At 43.3% G+C, this 17,462-nt stretch overlaps 1 protein-coding gene across 1 annotated transcript in view; it reads left to right on the top strand.

Annotated features, from left to right (window-relative positions):
* Positions 1-17,462, top strand: part of P2RX6 (purinergic receptor P2X 6) — a 101,883-nt gene that overhangs the window by 29,102 nt on the left and 55,319 nt on the right. The gene's annotated exons all lie outside the window — the stretch shown is intronic.

Below are 17,462 nucleotides of genomic sequence, written 5' to 3'. Positions count from 1 at the left end.
CTGATTAATCCTGGGAGTATCCACAGACGTAGTGCCTGGCAGATCCTTTACAGGGGAGCTATATGTGAGGTACTATATACAGGCGTGGGCTATATATGTGGAGCACTTTTTATAGGGGGAGATATATGTAGGGCACTATCTACAGGGGGACGCATTTCTCTATGGTACTAGTTACCTCATTCTATAGCTCTCCCTCAGGTTTTTCTATTGACCAGCGGCAATAAAGTTTTGACAAACGCTGGATTGTGGCCAAAACGTTACATATTTTCTCTATCCATTGCCTTAGCTGAAAATAGAATAATTTTCTTTGCATATTGACCAGAGGAGTGCTCGAGTTTATCTTGTTAATATTGACGGGGTGGGAAACCTACCCATAGCACCCAGACCATTTGCAGAGTGCCACAGATTTGATCTACATATCTACAGGGGGGGTCTATATGTGGGGATGCGGAGCACTATCTACAGGAGTGGGATGTATGTTGGACACTATATACAGGGGTGGGATATATGTGGATCACTATCTACAGGGGGAGCTATATGTGGAGCACTATATACAGGGGGCTATATGTGGGGCACTATCTACAGGGGCCTGTATGTGGAGCACTATCTACAGGGGCTCTATGGGGGTCTATCTACAGGGGGATCTATGTGGGGCATTATCTACAGGGGGCTCTATGGGGGCACTATCTACAGGGGGCATGGTGTGTGGTACACAGTGTATGGTGCTATTATAATTAGAGGTGCAGTGTATGGCGCTATTATATTTAGGGGTACAGTGTGTGGCATCATGAGAATTTTATCTTCGTTTATAGGTGCAGAAATGTTTGAAAAGGCAGAAGCTGAAGACATCTGAGCGGCAAACTGCAGAAATGTGCTGTGGTTGGGAGAAGTCGTCATAGAGGTTTGGACCGATTGGAGAAGAAAAGAGAAAAACAACATCACCTGTGAGTCACTTAATGTAAATGTTTATTCTGCCTCTAATCTGTACTGTAGCCACTGTATGATCTGCAACGAGATGATGGGTGGTATGATATTTTTTTTGTGAAACAGCATTTCCCAGCATATCATTACCATTGTTTTGGGCGATGCGGCGAGCTATATACAATTTAGTGCAAACCTATACAGCAGGGGTTGCACTAAATTGAGCTGTATTTGTGCTGATGTTGTATTTATGTACTGAACTTGGTCCTGGTGTTGTATATATAGACTGAGCTTTGTTCTGGTACTGTGTGTGTGTGTGTGTGTGTGTGTGTGTGTGTGTGTGTGTGTGTGTGTGTGTGTGTGTGTGTGTGTGTGTGTGTATATATATATATATATATATATAGCACACAAGAAGACAGCAGCACTCACATAGAAATAATCGACCAGGTGCCAGGCAAAAACGTCCCGATCCTCGGACGTATAATAATATATAGCAGAAGAAAATTTGCAGCACTCCAACATGAAAAAAATGGTGGTTTATTCAATCCAAAATAACAGCAACGTTTCAATCCTACAATAGGATCTTTATCAAGCCTAGTGACACATCTACTCAGCAAGTATATATATGTTTGAGACTCTTTTACATAATTAGTCTCATTATAAAACAATCAAATGCAAAGTGTATGAAAACAAACATCATATATTGTGTACGGTATCATCATAAACATAGACATGATACAGAAAATACAAAAGTGTGTATGTGACATCGTGAATAACAATACATAATAACAAAAACATTAAAAACAACTGATTACATTATAATCATTTATGCAGCAGTGGTGTAAAATCTATTGGCATATCGTCACTCACCAATCAGAACTTCAGACTCAACTACTCCATTCAAGTGTGTTACAGCACTCTGCTGCATCCCTCGTGGTAATTGAAATTTGACACATCAGTGTAATCCCCCGAGGCGGAAGCAGATCATCACTCCGCAGCAGAGAGCATAGAACGCATCCATATGATGTAATGCGTGTCAATGCGTTCCACTGAGCCGCCCCGTGTATCATGGCATCATAAGTTGCTAAGCAACTGCTGTAACATTACTATAGATATCCATTGACCCGGCTATGTCAGTCAAAAAGTCATGAATGTAAAAAATACAGATATATTAGTGAATGCTCCCTATAGTAAGTGATGGAGATATTAGAAATATCTAAAAGTAGCTTTATATCGGCTTTTAAAGACGATCCACACGTGGGTTCAAAGACCTCTGTATACAACCAAGTACTCAGAACGATCTTGTTCCCAGAGTTATGGGACCACATAGACACGTCTTCACGTGTCCAGGATGTCACATTATCCTCATACGTGTAACGGACCCATATTATCACACTAGTGATATGATATACCATAAGGCAAAAAAATGCATGAGAATCCCTCTTGCTTTTAATATCTCTCTATCACTTTGAAACCTAATAGGAGACTAGAAACAATTCAACAAATAATAAATATATTTTATTGATGCAATAAGACTTGATGCATTGAACATAGCCCCATCAAATATCATAGTACAATAACATTGAAAAATAATTAAAGAAGTTCCGAAGTTCTGTTGGGAGTGGTATTCCAATCTAAAAAAATACAAAACATAATTGTTTTTAGTATTTATAAGACATTGACAGAAAATATGAGATATAGATATTGATATTGATGTGTCAACAATCATCATACTGAAGAGAACATCAAGAGAACACAAAGGAGCGGAGCTCATAAGGCTATTCTATCTACAACAAATTCTACATTAAGACCATAAGGTTTTAAGGTGTTCAGTAAAAATATCCATCTTAATTCTTTTTTGTGTAAAACCAGATGGCGATCACCGCCAAATTGTAATGGAGGAACATGGTCCAGAATCATAAATGTTAGATCCCTTTCATTGTGACCATGTTCCGAAAAATGTTTAGCTACAGGTAAATCAAGTTTCTTTTTACGTATAGAGAAACGGTGATTGTTTAGACGAGTTTTAAAGGAACAGGTGGTTTCACCCACATATAGGAGACCACAGGGACACCATAGCACATATATGACCCACTCTGAGTCACAGGTAAAATTGTGTTTAATTTTAAACTGTTGTCCAGTCAACGGATGTCTAAAAAATTCCCCTTTGCACATCAAAGCACAATTGACACATCTGTAACATGGAATATTGCCAGGTTTTAGTGGTTTAAAAATAGGTTGAATCGTTTTCTTATGATCTGGCATTCTGGTTTTCACCAGTCTATCTCGAAGATTTTGTGGGCGTCTATAAGACATAAGTGGATCATTATTCAATACGTCAATGTGTCCAAAACTATTGCTGATGATTGGCCAATGTCTATTCATGATCTTGGAAATGTCTCCACTTCTATCATTATAAGTAGAGATAAATGGAATACGTTTCCGTTTTCCATGCGCTGACGGTTTTTTAGACTGCAATAAACTGTCCCTCGCTACATTATCAATCTTCTTTCTATGTGTCCACAGTAATGTTTTGGGGTAACCTCTTTGTAAAAAGTTGCTAACCATAGTGTCTAAAGATATATCAAGATCCTCCTGTCTGTCGGTATTACGTTTAGCCCTAATCATTTGGCTGTATGGCAAGGACCTTACCATATTTCTCGGATGGCAACTATCAAATCGTAGCAGAGTGTTCCTATCGGTCTCTTTCGTGTACATTTTAGTTCTGATTATATTATTCACAATGGATACAGTAACATCCAAGAATTGGATATTATCCATAGAATGTATCATCGTAAATTGAATGTCATCATCTATTGAATTAAGAAACCTGTGAAAATCAATTAATGTAGTGACAGTGTCAGTCCAAATGAGGAAGATGTCATCTATGCATCAATAAAATATATTTATTATTTGTTGAATTGTTTCTAGTCTCCTATTAGGTTTCAAAGTGATAGAGAGATATTAAAAGCAAGAGGGATTCTCATGCATTTTTTTGCCTTATGGTATATCATATCACTAGTGTGATAATATGGGTCCGTTACACGTATGAGGATAATGTGACATCCTGGACACGTGAAGACGTGTCTATGTGGTCCCATAACTCTGGGAACAAGATCGTTCTGAGTACTTGGTTGTATACAGAGGTCTTTGAACCCACGTGTGGATCGTCTTTAAAAGCCGATATAAAGCTACTTTTAGATATTTCTAATATCTCCATCACTTACTATAGGGAGCATTCACTAATATATCTGTATTTTTTACATTCATGACTTTTTGACTGACATAGCCGGGTCAATGGATATCTATAGTAATGTTACAGCAGTTGCTTAGCAACTTATGATGCCATGATACACGGGGCGGCTCAGTGGAACGCATTGACACGCATTACATCATATGGATGCGTTCTATGCTCTCTGCTGCGGAGTGATGATCTGCTTCCGCCTCGGGGGATTACACTGATGTGTCAAATTTCAATTACCACGAGGGATGCAGCAGAGTGCTGTAACACACTTGAATGGAGTAGTTGAGTCTGAAGTTCTGATTGGTGAGTGACGATATGCCAATAGATTTTACACCACTGCTGCATAAATGATTATAATGTAATCAGTTGTTTTTAATGTTTTTGTTATTATGTATTGTTATTCACGATGTCACATACACACTTTTGTATTTTCTGTATCATGTCTATGTTTATGATGATACCGTACACAATATATGATGTTTGTTTTCATACACTTTGCATTTGATTGTTTTATAATGAGACTAATTATGTAAAAGAGTCTCAAACATATATATACTTGCTGAGTAGATGTGTCACTAGGCTTGATAAAGATCCTATTGTAGGATTGAAACGTTGCTGTTATTTATATATATATATATATTTATGTACTGAGCTTGATTCTGGTGCTGTATTTAAAGAAATAAACAAGAGATAGGATCTGCACTGTAGCAGGAACCAGAAAATGGTGGGTGCTATCCTCGGAGGAATCTTGACAAAAAACCTCATGTAAACGTCAGAACACAATCCAAGAGAAGAGTTAGCACTCCAATGTAGTAGAAAGATCCCCCAAAAAATGTATTCACCCAACATACAGGCATTACATAAATTTTTTGGGATTTTTCTACTGCATTGGAGTGCTGACTTTTCTCTTGGATTGTGTTCTGGTGCTGTATTTATGTACTGAGCTTTGTTCTGGTGCTGTATATATGTAATGAGCTTGGTTCTAGTGCTGTATATAGAACTATATCGCTTGTAAAATGTACAAATCGTTTTATGCTCGAGTTACACCAAAAAAAAATGTGGAAAAAAAATGACACCTTATTGATTGGTAGAGACAACAAACATGGCGAGGGGGCAGGAGATGTCGGGAAAGAGGTTCAGGGGCACCAAACTGAATCTTTGCCCCGGGTGCTGGAAAACCTAGCTACGCCTCTGCAGATATATATGTATATATATATATATATATATATATATATACATATATATATATACAGTATATATACACTACCGTTCAAAAGTTTGGGGTCACCCAGACAATTTTGTGTTTTACATGAAAACTCACACTTATATTTATCAAATGAGTTGCAAAATGACTAGAAAATATAGTCAAGACCTTGACAAGGTTAGAAATAATGATTTTTATTTGAAATAATCATTTTCTCCTTCAAAGTTTGCTTTCGTCATAGAATGCTCCATTTGCAGTAATTACAGCATTGCAGACCTTTGGCATTCTTGCTGTTAATTTGCTGAGGTAATCGGGAGAAATTTCACCCCATGCTTCCAGAAGCTCCTCCCACAAGTTGGATTGGCTTGATGGGCACTTTTTGCGTACCATACGGTCAAGCTGCTCCCACAACAGCTCTATGTGGTTGAGATCTGGTGACTGCGCTGGCCACTCCATTACAGATAGAATACCAGCTGCCTGCTTCTTCCCTAAATAGTTCTTGCATAATTTGGAGGTGTGCTTTGGGTCATTTTCCTGTTGTAGGATGAAATTGGCTCCAATCAAGCGCTGTCCACAGGGTATGGCATGGCGTTGCAAAATGGAGTGATAGCCTTCCTTATTCAAAATCCCTTTTACCTTGTACAAATCTCCCACTTTACCAGCACCAAAGCAACCCCAGACCATCACATTACCTCCACCATGCTTGACAGATGGCGTCAGGCACTCTTCCAGCATCTTTTCAGTTGTTCTGCGTCTCAGAAATGTTCTTCTGTGTGATCCAAACACCTCAAACTTCGATTTGTCTGTCCATAACACTTTTTTCCAATCTTCCTCTGTCCAATGTCTGTGTGCTTTTGCCCATATTAATCTTTTCCTTTTATTAGCCAGTCTCAGATATGGCCTTTTCTTTGCCACTCTGCCCTGAAGGCCAGCATCCCGGAGTCACCTCTTCACTGTAGACGTTGACACTGGCGTTTTGCGGGTACTATTTAATGAAGCTGCCAGTTGAGGACCTGTGAGGGGTCTATTTCTCAAACTAGAGACTCTAATGTACTTGTCTTGTTGCTCAGTTGTGCAGCGGGGCCTCCCACTTCTCTTTCTACTCTGGTTAGAGCCTGTTTGTGCTGTCCTCTGAAGGGAGTAGTACACACCGTTGTAGGAAATCTTCCGTTTCTTGGCAATTTCTCGCATGGAATAGCCTTCATTTCTAAGAACAAGAATAGACTGTCGAGTTTCACATGAAAGCTCTCTTTTTCTAGCCATTTGGAGAGTTTAATCGAACCCACAAATGTAATGCTCCAGATTCTCAACTAGCTCAAAGAAGGTCAGTTTTATAGCTCCTCTAAACAGCAAAACAGTTTACAGCGGTGCTAACATAATTGCACAAGGGTTTTCAGGTGTTTTCTAATCATCCATTAGCCTTCTAACACAGTTAGCAAACACAATGTACCATTAGATCACTGGAGTGATGGTTGCTGGAAATGGGCCTCTATACACCTATGTAGATATTGCATTAAAAAACAGACGTTTGCAGCTAGAATAGTCATTTAGCACATTAACAATGTATAGAGTGTATTTCTGATTATCTTCATTGAAAAAAACTGTGCTTTTCTTTCAAAAATAAGGAAATTTCTAAGTGACCCTAAACTTTTGAACGGTAGTGTATATATATACACACTGTACAGCTCTGTAACAATTAGTCGTCTTCTCTCTCCATCACCCTGGATCGCTGTGAGCAGAGAGTGAAGAGGGTTATAAGGCTATGTACACACGAGGTGAAAAAAGGGCAGTTAACAACAGATCAACTGTCAGATTTTCATGACTGTTTTGCATCAATGTGTCTCAAAATTTTAAATTTTAATCCATTTCACGGCCGTCTGACCGTTTTTCATCGCCATTTGCCATCCGTTTTTCATGGACGTTCAAACGTTGCTGCGTGTTGTCACACAACAAAAGCCATTGAAAAGTAATTGAAAAAGTCAAGATAAGAGATCTAGCCATTGTTTATTTAATGCGTTAAAAGTCAAGGTAAAGACAGCTACATCTGTAGCGCAACCCCATGCAGATAGCGCCACCCCCTGCAGATAGCGCCATCCCCCTGCATATAGCACCACCCCCCTGCAGATAGCACCACTTCCCTTGTAGATAGTGCCACTCCCCCTGCAGATAGCAGTATCCCCCCTCGTAAATGGCACCCCCTTCCTGTAGATAGCATCACTGTAGCTCCCTGTAGGAGCACAATCCCTCTAGCTGGGGATTCCGCTCCTAGAGGGAGCCCCTGATGTATCTGTCCATATATGGACAGTGACGTCAGAGGCTAACTCTAAAAGCGGAATCCCCTGCCTGAGCGTCGGCAGCGATGTGTCCGGGGATTCCGCTCCATGAGTAGCCCCAGATGTCATGTCCATATATGGATAGTGAAGCCAGGGTCTTCTCTGGTAGCGGAATCCCCGGTCAGAGTGTCGGCTGGGGATTCCTAAAGAGAGCCCCTGACGGTGGACAGTTACGTTCGGTGCTCTCTCTAGAAGTGGAATCCCCGACACAGAGCGATCTGACACTGGGGATTCCGCTCCTAGTGGGTGTTTAGGTGGCACTACAGGGGGAAGGGGGTTCGATTCTATCTACAGCGGGGGGGGGGGGGTTTGCTATCTACAGTGGGGGTTGCGCAATTTACAGCGGGGATGTTCAGACGTCGGGGGCTCACTAGGAGGGGAATCCACGGCCAGAGTGCTAGCTGGCGATTCCACTCCTAGAGGGAGCTTTGGTGGCGCTATCTAGAGGGAGTTTTGCGGGGGTTGTGTGTGGCTCTATCTACAGTGGGGCGTGTATTCATTAAAGACTGTTTTATAAAAGCATGTTAAATTATTTGTCCAGACAAAAATAAACAGTTTGAAGGCATAAGCTTGTGGGCAAATACTGTTGCTAGTAGAATCACTGAATCTGCTAGTAACATTCATCAACAACTGATTACAAGAGCGCCAGGTTTTGAAGCATTTTCCATAGTGTAACCATGGTGTAACAGATACTGCATACTGTGCTGTGTTCATTCGTGGGGTTGATGGAAACCTAAACATAACCAAGGAATTATTAGATGTATTACCTATAAGAGGCACAACGAACGGTCGTGCCATTTTCCAAGAACTCGAAGGATGTATTAAAACAGCAGAACTGCCATGGGATAAACTTATGCCCATGGGCAACCGACTGTGCACCAGCAATGTGTTCTGAAAACGTTGGTGTTGTGGGATTATTGAAAGGAAAACAATACCAGCTTTCTTTGTCAGGTCCTTTCAGTGCAATACACTACATTCTGCATCAGGAAGCACTGTGTAGCAAAGGTCTAAAAATGAAAGAAGTTATGGACTTTGTTGTTAAGACAGTTCATTTTATACGGGCAAGAGGTCTGAACCATAGGCAGTTCACTTCATTCTTATCCGATATGGACACTTGTAAGGGGGGGATATTGCCCTTTTAAATTGCACTGTCTTCACTGTGCATCTCTCATGTTTAGTGGTACTTTCATTCTGTGTTCCCTCTTGTCTGGAGTGATGACTGCTCCTGTTTTATCTGCACCTACTATATGTGTTATCCTGTGTATGCCTGCCATGTTATTAGCAGCCACAAGGTGTCACTGCAGGACCAGTGACTGAGGAGACAGAACTGTCGGACAGGAAGTGGAAGTCAGTGATTGCCATGTGACATGGTGGAGAAAGAGAGAGGATGCAGAGAGAAGCAAGGACATAGCCAGCATTGGAGGTGTAGAGATGAGGGGACAGCAGAGGAGGTGCCAAGAGAGATAAGCCTAGCTGGTACCTGAGATAAGTGCCCTGTGTAACCTAATGCTCACACTGTTAATGGCGTCTGTGTGAGATCTGATACTGCTGAGAATCACTGCAGAGGACTGTGTTAGCTGATGAATCTGGAATAGTGTATCGTTCTTTTACCGCTGCTCCTCTTCTTTGCCTGTTGAAACCCGTTTCCCTGAGCTGAAGAAAATGAGAATATGTTTGTAATGTTGAGCAGAGATTTGTGCTAAACTGTTTAAGTGGATTAAAAGTTACCTTATTGGGAGCAGACAGTATTAAAAGGGATAGGGTGACGAACAACCCAGGACGTGTTAATGGACAAATAACAGACTCTCGCACCTGTACCCAAAATCTTGGTTGCGTTCCTAGGCATGTCAGATCCCTATCGGTCGCCGGCTGAGGGCGGGAGAGGATATACCGTGAAAGGTAGCGGTTAGCGCCACAATGACCCACGGTGGGGCCGGAAGGTTCGGATAGTTCTCTCGATACCCACAGCGCAGCTAGGAGGATGGAAGTGTATCTCCTGACCTCTAGTATTCTGGCAATAGCGATAACTGTCAGAGGCGCATAGACGGTCGAGCGGAGTAACGTGGGTTTAGGCGCAACCTCTCCCAGGGGGACTCTAGTGGGATCGACTTTCCCAACCTCAGTTCGTCCGCTTGCTCCCATAAGGAAGAAGCACTGTTGCATTGTTGTGATCCAAGTAAAGTATTATTAGAGGAAAAGTTGTCGTATCCATTATTCTTCACCAAGAAACCTGCCTACACACTGAATATGGAGACTTGCTGTATCAGATGGTTGAGTCGGGAAAGCGTGTTGAAGAGATTTTTTGCTTTAAGACAGGAGATAGCGCTTTTTATGGCACTAAAAGATAACAACATTTTCCAAATTTCTGACCCATCTTTTCTATCTGATTTAGCGTTTCTAACAGATATCTCAGAACACCTCAATGCACTCAACTTGAAACTTCAGGGCCCAAAACAAATGATTACGATGATGTATCACAGTGTCTAGGCATTCAGATGTAAGCTGTCTTTGTGGGCCAAACAGCTGCAGTCTGGCAATTTGGCTCATTTCTCAGCTATGCAGTCGTTACGAGTTGAACCACAACGCTCGAGTTATTACTCATATATCAATTCTCAAATACTGCAAGAGTTCGATCGACTTTAAAGAGGCTCTGTCACCAGATTTTGCAACCCCTATCTGCTATTGCAGCAGATCGGCGCTGCAATGTAGATAAGAGTAACTTTTTTATTTTTTAAAAACGAGCATTTTTGGCCAAGTTATGACCATTTTTGTATTTATGTAAATGAGGCTTGCAAAAGTCCAACTGGGCGTGTTTAAAGTGAAAGTCCAACTGGGCGTGTATTATGTGCGTACATCGGGCGTTTTTACTACTTTTACTAGCTGGGCGTTCTGACGAGAAGTATCATCCACTTCTCTTCAGAACGCCCAGCTTCTGGCAGTGCACAGACACACAGCGTGTTCTCGAGAGATCACGCTGTGTCGTCACTCACTTCCTGCCCCAGGTCCTGCATCGTGTCGGACGAGCGAGGACACATCGGCACCAGAGGCTACAGTTGATTCTGCAGCAGCATCGGCGTTTGCAGGTAAGTCAATGTAGCTACTTACCTGCAAACGCTGATGCTGCTGCAGAATCAACTGTAGCCTCTGGTGCCGATGTGGCCGACACGATGCAGGACCTGGGGCAGGAAGTGAGTGACATCACAGCGTGATCTCTCGAGAACACGCTGTGTGTCTGCACTGCCAGAAGCTGGGTGTTAACGAACAGAAGTGGATGATACTGATTCGTCAGCATCATACACTCCCATTCCTAAAGCCCAGCTAGTAAAAGAAGTAAAAACGCCCCGATGTACACACATAATACACGCCCAGTTGTACATACATAATACACGCCCAGTTGTACTTTTGCAAGCCTCATTTGCATAAATACAAAAATGGTCATAACTTGGCCAAAAATGCTCGTTTTTTAAAAATAAAAACGTTACTGTAATCTACATTGCAGCGCCGATCTGCTGCAATAGCAGATAGGGGTTGCAAAATCTGGTGACAGAGCCTCTTTAAACAAGTTCCGGGATCTTGAACCTGAATTTGCACTCTTTGCCACTCTGTTTGCGGTAGACGTTGCTTGCGATTCAGAAGATCTGCAGATGGACTTGCAGTGCGACACTGTTCTTAAATAGAAGTATATGGACTTTGGTGCTCTGGATTTCTATAAGTTTGTCTCACGAGAAAAGTTTCCGAAACTTGTTAACACGGCTGCCAGGGTCATGGCAATGTTTGGCAGTTCGTACGTATGCGAACAATTCTTCTCTTCAATGAAGATTAACAAATCAGTATTACGGTCAAGGGCCCGGTGCAAAAGTCCTTCTTGGGCCCCTCCAACTTCTCTTTATTGCCAGCAGACATGTGTAATACTGTCTGCTGGGCCCTGTATCTAAGGCAACCACATAGTAGGCTTAGATACAGGTCCCCAGCGGAAAGTATTCTTATACTTACCCTCCTTGCTCCTGAGCTGGGTTCTCTTCAGCTCTGAGCTCAGTACGCGTTCTGACGCCATTCAGCGTCACAACGTTATGCGCACATAATGCTGTAACGCTGTATTGCTGAAAGGGGTCAGTACCTGTACTGTGCCTGGACCCAACTTAAGAGCGAGGTCGTAAGTATACTGTCGGGCAATTTTTAAAGGGGGGTTTTCAAGCGCATACCTTTCAAACCAAGTTATTTTCACCACGCTCCCGCTATACTGTGTTTTTTGCACTACGAGTATTGGAATGCATGCATCCATGAGCCGAGCCCTTTATATTACAAGTTCTAATAAAAAAAAGGCTAGGCATTATGTGCTGACCACTACTGGTAGCGTAAAAACCAGTGTAGATAGTGCCACACTCAGTGCCCTTTGTAGATGGTGCCCCACACTGCCCCTGTAGATAGTGCCACAAACTGCCCCCTGTAGATGGTGCCACCCAGCCCCCTGTAGATAGTGCCAAACACCCCCCTTGTAGATAGTGTCACACACACCCTGTAGAAAGGGCCACACCCCCTGTAGATAGTGCCAAACACCCCCCTTGTAGATAGTGTCACACACACCCTGTAGAAAGGGCCACACCCCCCTGTAAATAGTGTCACACACAGCACCCTTGTATATAGTGCCACAAACAGCACACTTGTAGATAGTGTCACACCCAGTGGCGGATTAAGTAGACCATGGGCCCTGGGCTGTTACCCAAACTTGGGCCCCCCTTCCTCACCGTAACTATTTTTAACACTACCTTTTTGGGCAAGCATTAACAGTGTTACGATTCCCCTTGTCACAGCGCGGTGTCCCTACATACTGACAGGATCACACTGTGCAGGGACACAACCTCCTGACAAGGGGAATTGTCTATCAGTCCTGGACCGCAGAAAGACTTTTTGTGAAATACAAGGATTTCCTATAATAAACATGTCAGGAGAGGTGACAGATTCTCTATAAATCTAGTGACTCACAGGTGACGACGTCTCAGATTCTAGTAGTTTTTTTCCTCTTTTCTTCTCCATCCGGTCCAGCGCTCATGACGACTTCTCCCGGCCATGACTCATTTCTGCAGAATTTGCCACTTAGACGTCTCCTCACTTTTCCAACATTTCCACACCTATAAACGAAAATAAAGTTATCATGGTGCCACATAGTGTACCCCTAAATATAATAGCACCAAACACTGCGCGCCTGAATATAATACCACACACTGTAAAACACCATACACACAGCCCCCTGTACATAGTGCCACACACAGCCCCTGTAGATATTACACACCCCCATAGATATCGCCATACACAGCCCCCTCTATATATCACACATCCCCCTCGTAGAGAGCGTTACACACAGCCCCCTATAGATAGTGCCATACAGCCCCCCTGTAGAGAGCGCCACACAGCCCTCCCCCTCTTGTAAATAGCACCAAAAAGCCCCCCCTATAAAGAGCGCCACACACATACCACGGTGGATAGCACTACACAGCCCCCCCTTGCCTCACAGCGCTCCCCCTTGTATATAGTGCCTCACAGCGCTCCCCCTTGTATATAGTGCCTCACAGCGCTCCCCCTTGTATATAGTGCCTCACAGCGCTCCCCCTTGTATATAGTGCCTCACAGCGCTCCCCCTTGTATATAGTGCCTCACAGCGCTCACCCTTGTATATAGTGCCTCACAGCGCTCCCCCTTGTATATAGTGCCTCACAGCGCTCCCCCTTGTATATAGTGTCACACAGCGCTCCCCCTTGTATATAGTGCCACACAGAGCTCCCCCTTGTATATAGTGCCACACAGCGCTCCCCCTTGTATATAGTGCCACAAGGTTATGTACACATTTAAAAACTTTATATTATAATTATATATATATATATATAGTATGTCTGTGTATCAGTGTGATTGATTGATTTTATTAAAAAATATTTTTACTTTTTGAGATACGGCTGCTTTGTATCCTGTATCCGTCAGGTCAGCAGGACTGACGGGATCAGTGACACGCAGGATCCACCTCAAATCTATCACATCTAAGATTATAATTTAGCGCAGGGCCCGTTTCACTGATCCCGTCAGTCCTGCTGACCTGACGGATACAGGATACAAAGCAGCTGTATCTCAAAAAGTGAAAATATTTTTTAATAAAACGTAATTACAAAGTTGCACCAAACACACATTTTTATTAAAAAAAAATAAAACCGACGTTATTTTTGCGACGTTTTTTCCGTAGACAATGCAGGTTTCGTTTTTTATCGTTTTTATGCACACATTTTTTGCCATTTTAGAATTTTTATTCATAAAGTTTGAAAATAATAGTAAAAAAAGAAGCTTTTTTACGTTTCAGCTATTTTTTTTGGTAATAACATTGTTTTACCCTAAAATAGACCTTTTATCTGTGATCGTCATTGTCTACCGTAAATTTTAATATATTACATGTCTATATTAGGGTAATTGGGTCAGCGCTAGCGTTACAACAATGATTGGCGGGGGGGGGGGACGTTTTTTTTGGGGTGGGTATTTTATGTGTATTTATTATTATTTATTTTTTTTGCACTTTACTATTTTTTATTACTATGTTCTGATCCTCAAAGGTCAAAAAAGACCTTTGGGGAACTTTATATCTACTTTCTCTTTGTTTTACACCATGTTTTTCCACTGTAACTGGAGCTGCACAGCAGCCCCAGTTACAGGGGAAATCAGCCCTCTCACAGTGACGATTGTCACTAATAGGGCTGTGCTGGGTCTAGTAAGACCCAGCAACAGTCTGCCACTAACGGCACCCGGCGATCATGTGACCTGTCACATGATCACCGGGAGGAATAGAGACAGCGCCGCTGCTGCTGTCTCTATTCCTGTACACAAGCGTTCATTGAACGCTGTGTAAGAAGACATCGGAGAAGACAGAAGCAGCGAAAGCTGCTTCTGTCTTCTCCTCAGGGTCCCCGGCAGTCACTGACAGCCGGAGACCCGACATTCAGCTGCCCGATCGCGCGGGCAGCAAGTTAAAACCCGAGCCGTAGAAAGTCTATGGCTCGGGTTTTAAGCACCCGTCCCTGACCGCTGGCCGTAAAAATACAGCCAGCGGTCGGGAACCAGTTGGGCAGGAGGATAATCCTGTACTGACCTCAGCGCCGGTGACCGCCCGCCGGCTCTTCTCTTGCTGCTTTGGAGTAACAGAACAGCCGTCCGTCGCTGTTCTGTTACTCAATGGCGGCGGCCCGCACTGTCAGGGAGGCGTGTCCTACCCCTGGATCCTGGCGAATTCCCTGCTCCTCCCCATCTTCGGCCGTTAGCAGCGCTAGCGCGCTGAATAGATTTACGAGATAATGTGCGTTTCGGGCTGCCATGGGCCCCCTGGAAGCCTCGGGCCCCGGGCGGCCGCCCGAAACGCCCATATGATAATCCGCCACTGGTCACACCCCCCAGTAGATAGTGCCACACACAGCCCCCTTGTAGATAGTGCCAAACCCCCCTGTAGATAGTGCCACACTCCCCCTTTGTAGATATTGTCACACAGCCCCCTCTTGTAAAAAGTGCCATACACCACCTGTTATATATAGTGCCACACTGCCCCCTTTGTAGATAGTGGCACACAGGCCCCCTGTAGATAGTGCCCGGGTGCCCCCCAACAAATAAAAAAAACCTTATACTCACCTAGCCCCGTTCCTGCAAAGAATGGAGCTCCACAGCCTCCTCGGGATCCTTATGTAGGTCCAGTGACATCCGAGCGCCTGCATGCGCAGGGATCCTGTCCCAGCGTCTTATAGGCTGTAGGCCTAACGTGGTCTGTAGCCTAGTGAATGGCAGAGCAGGGAGAAGGCTCCCTGCTCTGCCACAGTATTCAATTGTGTCTGCGTCCTGAGGACGCAGATACAATTGAATGTGGGAGTCGCCCAGGGCACCAGGAAAATGCCCGGAAAGCCCCCATGGAAAACACCCTTGCGTACACCCCAGTTACTACAGTAACCGTGAAGAGACATGGTGAAACTCCTGAAGTCACTGCTTAAATATGGACAGTGTCATCAGGAGCTTCCACAGTGATGGAGTCCCTGGGCAGAGCGCTAGTAGATGCTCTGCCCCAGGACTCCGCCCCCCTCCCCTTGTGAGTGATCTGACTGCTGGTCAGTTAGGTCACAGTTCTTTTTTTATTTTTATAAAAACGCTCCTGCAGCTGCCCCCCCTATTGTACACACTAGGCACTGCACCCCCAGTGCCTAGTGGCAAATACAGGCCTGTTCTGTGGTCTGATCAAACCATGATTTAACTTTTTGGCTTCATTTCTAAGCGTCATGTCTGGAGGAAACCAGGCACTGCTCATCACCTGCCCGATACCACTACTACAGTGAAGCATGGTGATGAGGCATTATGCTGTGGGGGTGTTTTTCAGCGACTTGTATTGGGAGACTGGTCAGGGTTGAGGGACAGATAAATGGAGCAAAGTACAGAGATATTCTTAAAGGGAATTTTTTTTAGTTAAACAGTTAGTATATAAATGATTACACATTGTTTTAATTTTTTTAATTTTTTCACAAGTCAGGAAATATTATAAATTAGATTCTAATTGCTGGTCACTAGGGAAATTCCCAAAATTGCAGCATGTGGTAAAGCAACCTCATTGCTTTATGCTGCAAAATTGGAGAAGACACACTCGCTCTAGTGTCCTCACACAATCCCCCCTCCTTTATCCTGGCTAGTGCCAGGAGCAAGGAGGGGGTTGAATGTTCAAACCTCCTACACTGTGTGCCGCCATTTTTTGAGCGAATGCACAGTGTAGGAGTATTAGATACAGTGGTAATCAGATAGTATAACACGAACATACACATCACATACACAAACATAACTTACCTGCTCCTGCCGCAGCCGCCTCAGCTCCTAGTACTTGCGTCTGAACATATGGCCGGAAACCGCAACCTGTCATCTTACTGTCCGGCTGCGGCTTCCGGTCCACATGAAAATGGCGCCAGATGTCGCTCTGCCAAAGACCTTCCATTTGGTCCGTGTAGGGGTACGCTATAGTGAATGGAACGGCTCCCGTTCGCATTCTCTATGGGTATGTATGTGCCGTATTCCATCTCTGTATGTGTCGTTAATCGTTTTTTGATGCAGTTTTTGGCATGTAAAATGCGCAAAAAAAAACGTCAAATACGTGAACCTGTCAAATGAAAAGTCATTCACTTCACTTTCATCATTCTTAGCCTTTTGGTGTGTCCTATAGCTTCTACCAGCTGCATTGTAAAAGCTCTCCCAAAGTGGGAGCCAGACAAAGCTTAGCAATTTGAAGGCACCTTTTTCCTGGCTTGTAGCCAAAAATAGGGGGGGGGGGGTGAGATTCCCTCCCACATTTACAGCAGCTGTGGGTCAGGTTGCTTTCCCTTATTCACCTTGCTGTAATTCTGGGAATGGCTCCCTCTTGTGGCCAACATAGGAAAACATGTCAAATTATTATTTAATTTGTAATACTTCCCACCATGTGTAAGAAAAAAAAAAATACAGCAAGACACTTTAAAAAATATAATAAAAATAAGTAACTTAAAAAAAAAATTCATTCACGACACATTCCCTTTAAAGGCCACATTTCCTTTCTCTCCTACAAGGCATTGGAAGTGAGTGTTGGAGAAGGAGGTAACAGTTTTAATTTTCATGATATTACACAACTCTCCTTTACATATAGGCCTGTGTCTATCTAGTCATAGCATTTAAGTGATTCTTTAAATTTACTCGATAAAATATACAATTTTTCCATTAGTTAATATGAAGTATT

The sequence above is a fragment of the Rhinoderma darwinii genome, chromosome 1, assembly GCF_050947455.1.
Source record: "Rhinoderma darwinii isolate aRhiDar2 chromosome 1, aRhiDar2.hap1, whole genome shotgun sequence".
Taxonomy (NCBI): domain Eukaryota; kingdom Metazoa; phylum Chordata; class Amphibia; order Anura; family Rhinodermatidae; genus Rhinoderma; species Rhinoderma darwinii.
Note: the sequence above shows the minus strand (reverse complement) of the source record. Positions and strands in the feature narration are given on the sequence as shown.